General features: G+C 30.9%; 1 protein-coding gene across 1 annotated transcript in view; it reads left to right on the top strand.

Annotated features, from left to right (window-relative positions):
* Positions 1-13,243, top strand: part of LOC124540628 — a 54,300-nt gene that overhangs the window by 38,580 nt on the left and 2,477 nt on the right. The window lies entirely within an intron of this gene.

Below are 13,243 nucleotides of genomic sequence, written 5' to 3'. Positions count from 1 at the left end.
AGATATGTAGTGAATTGGTGATATAAGGAATGGTTAATATTTCTTACAACGCCATTCTCTGTGGGCGATGATGAACACTTACCATCAAATGGTCCTTTTGCTCGTCCGCGAATTGAAATGTATGAAATATTGGAACCAAATAAGGTTTTAAAACTAACACTTAGATACAATACGACCTTTTTTTAATAATCCTTATAATTTAAATACTTGCAAAAGTTTTGTATAAGCTGCTCTTATATGTACGTCGTTGTGCGTTAAACGAAGTTACGAAGTTAAGATAACGCGAAATTCTCTTCAAATAAATATTAGATCAAAATACAGACCAAGTATAACTTGTTGTTTTTAAGTGATATTTTTTTGATAATTACGAATATATGTATGTAGGCGTATCATTAAAGTATTATTATTTTTATAATTTCGAGACGTTATCGATATCCCTAACATAAATAAAGTATTCGTAAGAATTATATAAGCATCTAAGCAATAATACACAGGGTGTTTTGAGCGTCAAGTAAAAAATACATCTTGTAATATTTAATTTATTATATTAAATTAAAATTTATTGCTTTGCATAATATTCGGTCTTTAAATATAAAAGATTTACCTACGCATTTTTGGAAAACAAGTACTGTTTTTTTTTTTAAATACAGTTTTCAGGAACAAACAGATAGACAGACAAAATTTAGAAAAAAAAAAACATTATATTTACCGTATATTCACAAGCATTTAGTAAAAGGCGGTTATTTAAACATTACTAACAGACACTCCAATATTGTTATATGCATAGAAAAATATTACCAAAGTACGATATGAACTGACGATAGAATTTAACATGTAAGGCTCGACACGGGTTAGTGATTTGAGCTGACGGTGTAAAGCCTTATCTTTATTAGTACCAACCTTTATACTAGGTAAAAGTCGATGATAAAATAATATTCATATTTTACGCGATACTCTTCGTTCCAGATATTTTAAATAATTTAAGATAAAATAGTTACGACTAAAATACTTTTACAAATTACGGTTAAGTTATTTTAACAGTTAAGATATTTGATTTTTTATTAAAATGTAATATACTTACGTTATTTATTGTTCTTTTAATTCATTTTTATTGAAAAAGTACCTATACTTATTCTGATAAAAGTATATTATCGATAGTATGAGATTAATGTGTAATATTATGCAATAAGATTCTAACACAGGAAAAAAATATTACATACGTAAATATTAATATTCATTCAAAAGTACCACTAGCAAGGACGTCTGCCGGTTTACAGTTGAATGTATGAAAAAATTCCTAGAAATTCTTACATGTTTTCATGTGGGACCTATTTGCGTCGAATGTCTGCAAACAGGATCTTTCGCATTGTGATAGTTAAATAGAATAAAAAAAAATACATTTAAATTCTACTAAAAACGCACAACACATATAGTAGTTTTCTTTTTGACCCAAAAATATTAGAAAAAATTATGATTCGTTTATTGAGTTACTTGAACTAAAAGCTTTTGACCCGTTTACGCCTTTCCGGGATAAGGCTAAGTGATGTGAGTTGCTTAAATAAATATGATTACAGCCATACATGCACCTAGAATCTTATAAAAAGAAATATAGTACATGCGTATTTACTTAGTAGACAAATTATTTTTTCAAAACAGGCCTTTGTTTTCGTAATAAGTTTATTATGTAAGCCTTCGAATATTTAATGATTTATCAATTGTTTGAGAATAAATTATATTAACCAATATATTAATTAATAATATCATTTATATTTTCATTATGAAAACATATCACTTGGTGGTAGGGCTTTGTGCAAGCTCATCTAGGTAGGTACCACCCACTCATCAGTTATTCTACCGCCAAATAGCAGTACTCACTATTGTTGTGTTCCGGTTTGAAGGGTGAGTGCGCCTGTGTAACTACAGGCACAAGGGACATAACATCTTAGCTCCCAAGGTTGGTGGCACATTGACGATGTAAGGAATAGTTAATATTTCTTACAGCGTCATTGTCTATGGGTGATGGTGACCACTTACCATCAGATGGCCCATATGCTCGTACGCCAATCTATAACATAAAAAAATTTAACCGTCACATTATGTGATTTCATTGAAGTAATTTAGATTTTAATTTTACTATAACATGAACACCAAGTGTAGTATAGTAATGTCCATAGAAACTAGACAATGTTCTGAATCTAGTTTGAGTTGTCAATTACATAAAGCGATAAAATCGTCATCAGAAATCCGTCGATGCGACCAGAGACACGATTCCACGATCCGATGAGATTAAGCTGAAAACGTTCAAAAAGATTGATGAACTCGTACGAGCTTTTTGACGGCGTCAAGGAAAATGAGTCGATGGAGCACAAAAAACCTTTTTATAATACATTCCATTTCCATATCCCTGATTTCTACTTCTGTCGTTTCGTCGATATTCGTTCATCATTTTAATAACCAATGGTAATACATACGGATTTATAAGCGATTTATATATTTTTCTAAAACGTAATTTCAATTATTATTCTAAATATTTTGCTAACTGTGCAAATTGGCCTATTGGGGTTAAAAAGAACTACGCGAACCACTAATATTCATTATAACACTGACATTACAACAATACCTTTTTATCATAAATCCCGTATCATATTCTAGACCTGTATACCTAACTCCATATAGCTATTTCTGATTGTAGCGCAAGTTATGAATTAAACAATCTTCTCCCGGCTTTTCAAATATTCATATTAAATATATGTAAATTATGAAATTGTCACAAAAAAGTCTCAGACTTCTCAGGTGAAGGTATTTTCTCTTCGGTGGTAGTGTTTGATTTGTCTACTTCAGTTTGAAATCTATACTTATAATAAATCTGTAGGGAGGTCAATTCTGTACATGAAATATTTTTCCAAAATAACTATCAGAGGTTGAAATGGGGTCGATACTGATGACAAAAATGCAATCAGTAATTTTTTTGTCTGTCTGTCTATCTGTCCGTATAACCGTTATAGAAACAAAAACTACTGGACAGATTTTAATGAAACTTGGTACAATTATTTTTCATACTCCTGAGCTAGTATATAATATAACAGTCAGTTTGTTAATTCAGTCCTCATGAGGTAAAAAATAGATAGTTTAGTAGAATAATAGTTTACTTTTCGTCATGCTGGGTTTATAATTTTTAAGTTTATTCTACTTCCTTTATCCAATCTAGTCGTCTGAGATTTCCATTATTCTTATCAGCATCATAGTTTTGTTTTATAACCACATCTAATTGCATTTTTTCTGAATTTCTATCACATAATATATTCATGTAAATACAATATATTACATTTGTATTGTGTATACAACATACGATATTAATCAATTAAACAGTTACAGTCGTGTTGTGGTGCTAGCTAAGTCAACACCGAAAACAAATTTACCGTGTGCACAATTAAACTCATATATATGTACAATTATACACAACAAAGGAAATCATTCGTCTGTATATTCATCCAAACAGTACAGAGAGTGTAAGTGGAACAAACTTAGCGACGGAACTAAGTTTCCACTCTCATTAGAAGTCTGAACTACACTAATCTTATATCTTGTTAATACTCAGACAGTATCATTATTTACACGTAGAATTACATATACGATTACATTAAATAATGTACGGCTTTTTAAAGTAATTAAATCTGTAGGTAATAATGTCCAATTGATGAACAATTTTAGTTTTTCTTTTAAATTTAAAGACATTACCTATTATATTAAAAGTTAATAATTATTTTATATCTTCTTATTCTTATAAGGATTGTTTATAAATATACATTGAACTGAAAGTTGATTCAGTTTACATTCCTTTTTCAAAAAGTGAAAGTCGTTATAATGCAAATATACTTTTTTGGTTACATCTATATTTTTTTAATTTTAATTTTTATCCAATTGACAAAAGTGCCGCTATGTTTCTTTCGCCAGTTCTTAACCAGGTCAAGGGTGATCCTTCCCAATCCGGTGGTAGAGTTTTCGAGACAATAAATATATAACATGAGTCTATAATTAATGAAGATTTTCGGCTTTTGTTTTCTGGCAACATTTTTCAAAATAAAAAAACTTACTAGAAGTTTTCTAGTACCTATTATGCTTTTGCTAATTTTTCCTCCAACTTCTTAAATATAAAAAAACTATATGCAAAAATATATATAATCTAATAAACATATAATTTAACCGATATAACCTAACCTACTAAAATTTATTAGCTTTTGTGAATTAAAAAAGTCAATCTTTATTCCGCCAATAACTATACTCACTAATATTGAATTATATTCGGAACCTTACCTCAAATGTAGGTACAGATCAAGCTATCTATTGCAATTCGCATTACCTATAATAAATTTACTGTGATAAAACGAAGTTGGTAAATAAAAGACTTTTTATAATTTATATACGAGTTACCTCCTGAACAGATTTTGTTTAATATTTTTTAATTTATTTTATAGAACCAATTTTAATTAAACTATATAATACTTTATCGTAGATTCCAAATATAACAATCTGCTAGATTTTTTGTTACCAAGCTATGCTAATTAAAGCGCAAAAAATGAATATTCAATTAGTTTACGGTGACTTTTTCCGTTGAATATATCCTGATTGTTGATCTCAACAATGATTTGATCTAAATATAAATTTTGATATCAAAATTTGTAAATACTAAAGTAAAGTCGTACTATAATAAAAAATGCACCTACTTTTACTATACATTGATAGTATATAATGAACATTTGTAGGTATGTAGTTTGTATGAATAATTGAGTAGTATTTCATACGAATCTGTTTGATTAATTATTAGTTAAACGTATAGGTTGTTCTATTCTATTCCATGTGGTCTATTGTAGGAACTCATAATAAGACAAAAGAATTGACTGGATACGCAAGGATATTGCGTATCCAGTCAATTTATTATATTATTATAATTTATTATTTATTATTAAATTTATTATAATTTATTATTTAAAAATAATGTCAACATTACTCATCATTATATCTATACATATAATAAAATTAGAGTGTCTGTTCGTAACATTAAAAATGTTATGTTATGTTATTTTGGTATATGTACCGTGTATACATACAAAAATTGTGATATAACATTTTTTACAATTTTTGTCTGTCTGTTTGTTCCGGCTTATCTCTGGAACGGCTGCACCGATTTTGACGGGGCTTTCACTGACAGATAACTGATATAATAGGGAGTAACTTAGGATACAATATTTTATTTTTGTTAAATTCAAACGCGTACAAAGTCGCGAGCACAGCTAGTTGTAAATAAATGTTGTAAATATAAACCTAACAGAAATAAAAAAAACAACGGAACGAAACAAAACAAACACTTGAAAATGGTACAATAAGAAGCAAGTTACGATTTCAAATCCGGATCAAAAAACCCTGAGCTTTCATCTTGAGAAACCTTCTTGAAAGACTCGGAAGAATTTCTGTTATAATAAAATATATCTATTCTATAGCATATTAGTGTTATTCTTTAAACTAAGTTGAAAGGGTAAACTATTTAGCAAAGAACATCGCGAAAATTACAGGATTCATTCATGTAATACGAATGAAAACATCGCGAGGAAACCTGCATGTGTGTAATTTCTGCCACATGCATTTCACCAACCCCCATTGGAACAGCGTGGTGGAATATGTTCCAAATATTCTTCTCAATGGGAGAGGGGGCGTTAGCCCAGCAATGGGAAATTTACAAGCTATTGCTGTTTCTGTGTATTGTAAATAATAATGCATAATACTAATTGATACAATAAAAATAAACACTAAGTGAGTAATGATCTAAAAAAAACACACATTCTAAATGTGGAAACAAACGTCATGACGATTATAATACTAATGGAGAATCAATACACGTACTAGCGGTATGCAAATCAAACAAAATGCACACTTATTTAAAAAGCAAAGATTGCAATCGAATATGACAAATAAGTTAACATGCCTAGAAATCAAAGTGTTTTTCTAGTGGTATTAAAATTCATTTAAACTCAATGAACTCAATTTCATTATGTTTTAGTTGTAATACGATTTTTTCGTCTTTTAATTTATTCACTAATTAATTATCAAACGTGATTTTACACACATTTCATTTAACTTGATGATGTCTTCACTGATTTCGCCCACGATAGTCATTTTCAAGAGGTAATAACCAACTACGCAGGGCGTGTTATAGGATGATATATTCGGTGGTAGGCCTTTGAGCAAGTTTAGATGTTTAGATACCATCCACTCATCAAATATTCTATCACAAAGTATTTCGATTTGAATGGTGAATGATCCAACATCCAATGTAATTACATGCAAAAGGGGCATAACATACTCGTACCAGTTCCAAATTTAGTGGCGCATTGACGAAGTACAGTATGGTAAAAACCTTATTGCGCCAATTTCTATGGGTATTGGGTAGTGAGGATCATTTACGATAATGTGCATATTTGACCGTCCGTCTATGCTATAAAAATAATGTCGTCCCCACACTTAATATAGGTAAGATTAAAGATTAATTGTAGAGCAAATAGAAATATTAGAAATCCCGTCTAAAGGAAAATAGTTACGACACAGTTTAAAAAAGGTATTAGGTTTATACAAGGCTCGTAGTCACGAAACAAAACAAAGCAGGCATCCGGTATAAATTAAAATTCAATGGATTAAATAAAAAAAAATTGTAGGCGTAGAGGCGTAGAGGCATAGAGCTGGGAAATACTCATAGACCAGTGAATGTCTCTAACTTGGAGGCCCGCTTAGGTAGGCCAGTATTCGGATCGTTACGATAACATGCGCAAGCGACCCCCGTGATGCCCCCTGAAGACAGAGAGGGAGAGGTGGTGTTTTAGACTCTTTATTAAAGTAGAAAAGCGTTTCGTTTAAGGGATAACATAACCAGGTGGCTATTACATGTATGTATATATAAGTGTTAAGTGAAATATATTTTCGTAGTCGGTTAAGATTAACCATCCATGCACCACAAAAACACATAAAGTAGGTAGGCATTCAGTGACGTACATACGTACAGAAAATATATGAGTATAGATATAAAGTTAATATAAATAGTTATTGCTTTATGTGGCGTCAAATATTTGAAACAAATTAAGAAGAAAAAACAATCCATTTTTTACGATTCATAAAAGGCTTAAATGTACACTTTTCATATTATTGGACTGGTTGTTTGAAGGGAACTTGAAATATGACTCGTTCCACTCCAGTGCGCGTTATGGCAGAACGAAGGCGGAATGGTGCTATTGAAGCAAAAAGCCGGGATTACAAACTTAGCCACAGAAGTATACGTTTATGACTCTTAGCGCGAAGGGTATAGAAGTTATAATTGCGTGATTATAGATACACCATGTGGTCCATTGTATTTATAAGTAGGTCACATTCGAACGTATTGTTCTTACACAAAGTCAAACATTTCGTAGGCCCTTTTCTTTGAATTAAATGTTTATCAAATGATATCATGAGGAATAATTATGAGCAATTATTTTCCTTTGTTTACACAAAGTTTTGGTCTGGCGTGTCAGGACAAAACATCTTTACATAATACACGACATCTATTCATTTGAAGAAAACCACTTCTTTTGTGGAACAAACTGATATTTATTACATATGTAACAGTGGAACTTTTAAATTACTTATTTTATTCAAACTTAATATTTTTGTGAAGTAGGCACTTATAACGTTTGAATCGACATTTTGGATGAGAAAAAATAATAATATAACGCTACCTTCAGTGGTACAATTCAATAATCTTAAATATATACAATATTATTTTGAAATTTGTATTAAATTATTAGGTGGTACACACTTGGTGGTAGGGCTTTGTGCAAGCCCGTCTGGGTAGGTACCACCCACTCATCAGTTTTTTTACCGCCAAATAACAGTACTCAGTATTGTTATGTTCCGGTTTGAAGGGTGAGTGAGCCAGCGTAACTACAGATACAAGGGTCATAACATCTTAGTTCCCAAGGTTGGTGGAACATTGACAATGTAAAGAATAGTTAATATTTCTTTCATTGTCTATGGGTAATGGTGACCACTTACCATCAGGTGGCCCATATGCTCGTCCGCCAACATATATCATAAAAAAAAAAACAAAAAAAGGTAGTTGTCTACCTATATAATAAATACGAATATTGTAACAAATTACCAGAGACAAATTTTACGATTCTACTAATTCTACAGTTCCATGTATTCATGTGTTAATATGAGCGTTTTTTTTTTCATGTTTTTGTGAAGAATTGTTAATCTGTAGTAGGAAAGAATCAAAATCTATTTTCTAATAGCTCAGTTATACTATCTGCACTACTACCAGTTCTTGAACTACGATGCACCAATTGCAAAACGCTAACTTTTGACAAGTCCATTGTGAATACCGTGTCAATTTGATGTCAAATTCGGATTTTGTTGCACGAACTAAGTCGTATGCCGTTTAATAACGTGTTTCAACGAAAATTTAAAAGGCTGATGGATAAACACATATATTTATAATTACAATAGAAATAAATTAAATGGCTTCAATAGGCAGGTAAACGAGCTGACGTTAACGTGACGTCTTAAACCTGCTCATGCCGACCATACATATGATCAAAGTGTAATTCTGTTCGTCTAACTGGAAATAATAAATATGTAGTGATATTCAGTTGAATAGTAATCAATAATTAATTCATATTGCCTTTAATAAGCGGTCTTAATTTATTGAACTAACTTTTTTGTGAACTTCAAAGAGCGGGCTTATAAAAAATTTTTTTGTATTTTTTAAAATTACATGTAAGATTTTTGTTTGTTGTTATAATGTTAAATTATGTTGTAAGGGAAATTTTATAATAAAACATATTTTTTATGAAACATTGTGATAATTTTTTATAGAAAATGTATTATTATGATCATAATTATTAACTTGTTTAACTACTAATTAAACTATGTGTACACTATTTTTTTTTTAAGTTAATAGCATTGATCTTATATTAACAAATAAATAAATATGAGACAACATCACATACATTACTCTAATCCCAATGTAAGTAGCCAAAGCACTTGTGTAATGGGAAATCAGAAGTAACGACGATACCACAAACACCCAGACCCAAGACAACTTAGAAAACTAATGATAATCTACATCGACTCGGCCGGGAATCGATCCCGGGACCTCGGAGTAGGGTGCCCATGAAAACCGGTGTACACACCACTCGACCATGGAGATCGTCAATTTATAAGAATAGTAGTAATAATTCATTAGTAGAATTATTATAACCAAGTCCTCTGGCATACAACCCTTCTCCGACATACCCTTCTGACGTGCTGTCAAATATAAAAGACATTAATCAAAGACAATGGGATTTAGACATAGACAATTATAGGACATTTTAATAATTTGATACATTCCTATCAGCCATGACAAAACCCTGTAGAATATCTGCCATTTGAGTGATGTTAGTTTTAGATATTCGCGTGTAAACTTTAACTAAAGTATTTATTCACTTTTATTCATTTTATAGCCTATACTATAGAGCCTATAGAGCTGAGCTCAAATTTCGTCTAGTTGAGTGCCAAACATTTATTCTACACTCAAATACTTTTAGTTCCGTTTGAAGGTGGTGTTAAACTGATAGATTTTGTTAATAAAAAAAAGTTAATTTAAAAATCTAAAACAACTGATCTCTTTATCAATATATAAAAAGAACGTCGCCAAGTTTTAGCACATCATCCGAGTAACCAAATTCAATATTTAGTTATTTATTATTCTCTTTATCAATATTAAAAAATATTTGTACTTTTATCTTTTGAAAGAGTATTTTTTACTTATAAATACATCGCTAGACATGTACACCCCTCATTTAGCATACGCAGTCAATCGGTATAAACTTCAATTAAGTCATGCAAATGAAAGGGTCGAACCCGTTTCCAGCTTTCCGAGACGTAGCTCGCCTACAAACCATATATTGACTATTAACAAAAGGTCATCGTACTTTCTCTTTACAACGATATTTGGTGATTTATTATTGACAATACACCAAACGTACATTTTATTCAATATTAAATGTCAAGTGACAATTTTGTACTGGATAAATAAAGTTATTACACAATAAAAAAAATGTGATATATGAATATTTAAAACTAGATCGTAAGTGCATAAATTTTGTCGCAGTCAATCTATTTATTTAAGAGCCAATTTTATACCTCATAAATGATAACACGATATTGGCACAGTCATTTATAACCTATAAACGTGTCTTACGGAACTATTAATTAAATAGTAGACAACGTATATTTTCAGTACCTTTGCACGATTTTTTTTTTTTTGTAATTAATATTCTATTCGGAAAATCGATCTCGATTCTTCTTTCCAGAACAGCCGGGGTAAGAAAAGATTCGTCACCTTAAGATCTATTTTCGGGTACTCAGTATAAGCGATAATCTGCTTTACCGATCGAGAATGACATATTGCGTCGCAATGATTTGATGTTTAGATTCAAAAGGTACAAGATTTTAAGACTTGATAGAGGAATTAAATTTAAAACTGACAAAGGTTTTTTTACTCTGACTTTACATATTCAAGCACCAAAATTAAGGATCACAAATAATGCAGAGCATATAGCTCAACTTAGCTCCACAATTCTGTGGCTGCTGACTTTAAATTTAAGTTTTTCTTTCTAATGATATATTTTTAATGGTTTCTAGTTATTAAAAATAATTATATGAACCAATTTTTTGCCAAATAGTCTCAAAAAAGTCGATTACAAGAACAGTAACAAATAATTGCAAATCACAGGTACCCGGGATCATACCCGATGCAAAAAAGTTTCTGGGTTTACTACTCAAGAAATTCTAAATAAAATAGCAATTATTACACTCCTGGTCATCATAAAGTACGTAAAGTCCCTCATTGGCCTGCGCCTGAACTCTTTTCGGTCGTGCGGTAATGCCCATTTTGGATTATATAATTGGAATGAACGGGGCATTTGGGTTTGCGCACATATAGTACGACACAACTTAGATGTCGCATCGACAAAATTCGTAAAACCGATCACATCCGAATTAAGTACGCTATCCCAAATTATCAATATTTATTTTTCACGCGAATATGATCTTTGCACAAACGTAATATCATATGACCTAATATATTCGTCAATTTGACACGTCAATTTACATGCACTTGCTTTCTCTGACGCGTGAAACTATAGCGACGAATAGCGTCGAATGGCGCGATAGTGAGATTTCTATTTTCTGGTTGTGTAAATCGGCAGTAATTGGTTTTATTTTCATTCCATTGCATTTCCGATTACATCTAATTTGTGTCTTACTATACTTGTGCACTATTTTATATAACCGTCATATTCAACATATATTCATTAATACATCGTTGTGAAGCACATTCCTGAAATTCATTTCGGTTTAAGCCACAAGATATCTCATAATGGGAAAACCCAGTTCACAGAATATAATTATAAAAAACTCGTCTAAAAAACACTCACAAAAATAAGTTATGACTTTTAATATAAAAGAAAGTTTATTCTGATTGACAGCCGTAAAAACAAAGAGATTTTTCATATAACGCATTACACGATTTTATTACGGTTTCACATATCACACTCACGGCTTGCTGTAACTGTTACACAGTACATATTGCTTTTTTTACAACCACTGTGTTGCTGTTATGTTATAAAGATAATGAAAATTCTAGACATCTTAACTTCAAAGTATAACAAGTACTTGTATTTATTGTCATATAATATTAATATTATAAATGTGAAAGTAACTCTGTCTGTCTGTCCGCTCTTTCATGACCAAAGCAATGAACTGAATTTAATGAAATTTCGTGTGAAGCAAACATGAACTTCGAGGAAGGACATGTCTGACCGTACGTTTTATACCGAACACATGACAACCAAACCCTTAAAACGCAAGCGAAACCGCCGGTGACTACTAGATTAAAAATAAGTAAATACTTATTAAAGATGATTAAAATAGTTTCGTTTAGAAATGAAATAATACACACGAATTAAATGTTTCATAAAACATTTGAGATTACCACTTTTTTATCTATGCAATAGTAGGGATAAATTAATCTCCTAACTATATAATTGTAAATATATTAATGATATATAATTTATATACCAACATTACATACTGCTATTACAGATTACTATGACAGATTTAAAAAGTAGATAACTAAAGAAAAAGAGGTACCTAAAATATTTCTAATTTAACATTTTCAAATAATCGAGTCTTCTAAGAGTTGTTTACTGAGAGGTCTAATGCGCCATCTCCTAAGTAAATACTCAGTATATTTGACGTTTCGTAATGAAATCTGAAAATATTGGAAATATCTAAAAATGTCCGTCATAATTCCTGTTTCAAATTCATAAATTTGATGCCGGAAATTCACGCAAAATTGTTTAAACTACAGCAAAAACAGGCACTGTTTACGCAATTATAATATTGATATTCCCAATGTTTAAATACATATTCACATTAATCTATCGCAACAAAAACATCAGAAGAACAATAGGAAACTAATATATAGGTTGAGCTCCCTCAATAGTCATAATTATCTACTGTATCTCTGGATAGAAGTTAAGTAGAGCATTAATTACTATAACGATGAAGATATATTAGTTTTTTTATGTAACGGTTAACCGGTAATTTATATAGAAAAAGAAACAGCTCATATCCCACGTCTGGGCAAAGACAAGAGGCGATTGTGTAGCTCTGCCTTGCCGCTCCTTTCATTAGTAACTATACTATACTTAACATAACATATGGCATTTATACCCTACATATTATGCAGATTTCCTCACAATGTTTTATCTTCATCGCCGAACAGGTAAGCAATAAGAATCGTCCTGGGAGGTTTATTTCCTGCCATCATACTGAACGCTGACACATATGGTCATACTGGTCGATTTTATTGCAGCCAAAGGTTGACATGGCTCTATTCTGCGTTGAACGACATGGCTATAAAAATACTAACGGATATTACTATTTTACATTTAAATAAAACCTTCTTTGTAAGACAATTCGTTTTCTCTGTAAAAATGTACAGAGAAAAACAATATCACCGTAAATGACAGAAACAAATAATGAGCTTTACAACTCATTAATAATCGTGTCCTAGTTTTCGCCCTGCTGTTCGTGCTACTAATTCTTAATCAAATCGATACATCCATTACTATTTGTTCCGTTTAACTTACAGATACACCTGTTTATT

Source organism: Vanessa cardui, chromosome 2, assembly GCF_905220365.1.
Source record: "Vanessa cardui chromosome 2, ilVanCard2.1, whole genome shotgun sequence".
In the NCBI taxonomy this organism is placed as follows: Eukaryota; Metazoa; Arthropoda; class Insecta; order Lepidoptera; family Nymphalidae; genus Vanessa; species Vanessa cardui.
The sequence above is the reverse complement of the archived record's forward strand: the minus strand, read 5'-3'. Positions and strand labels throughout refer to the sequence as shown.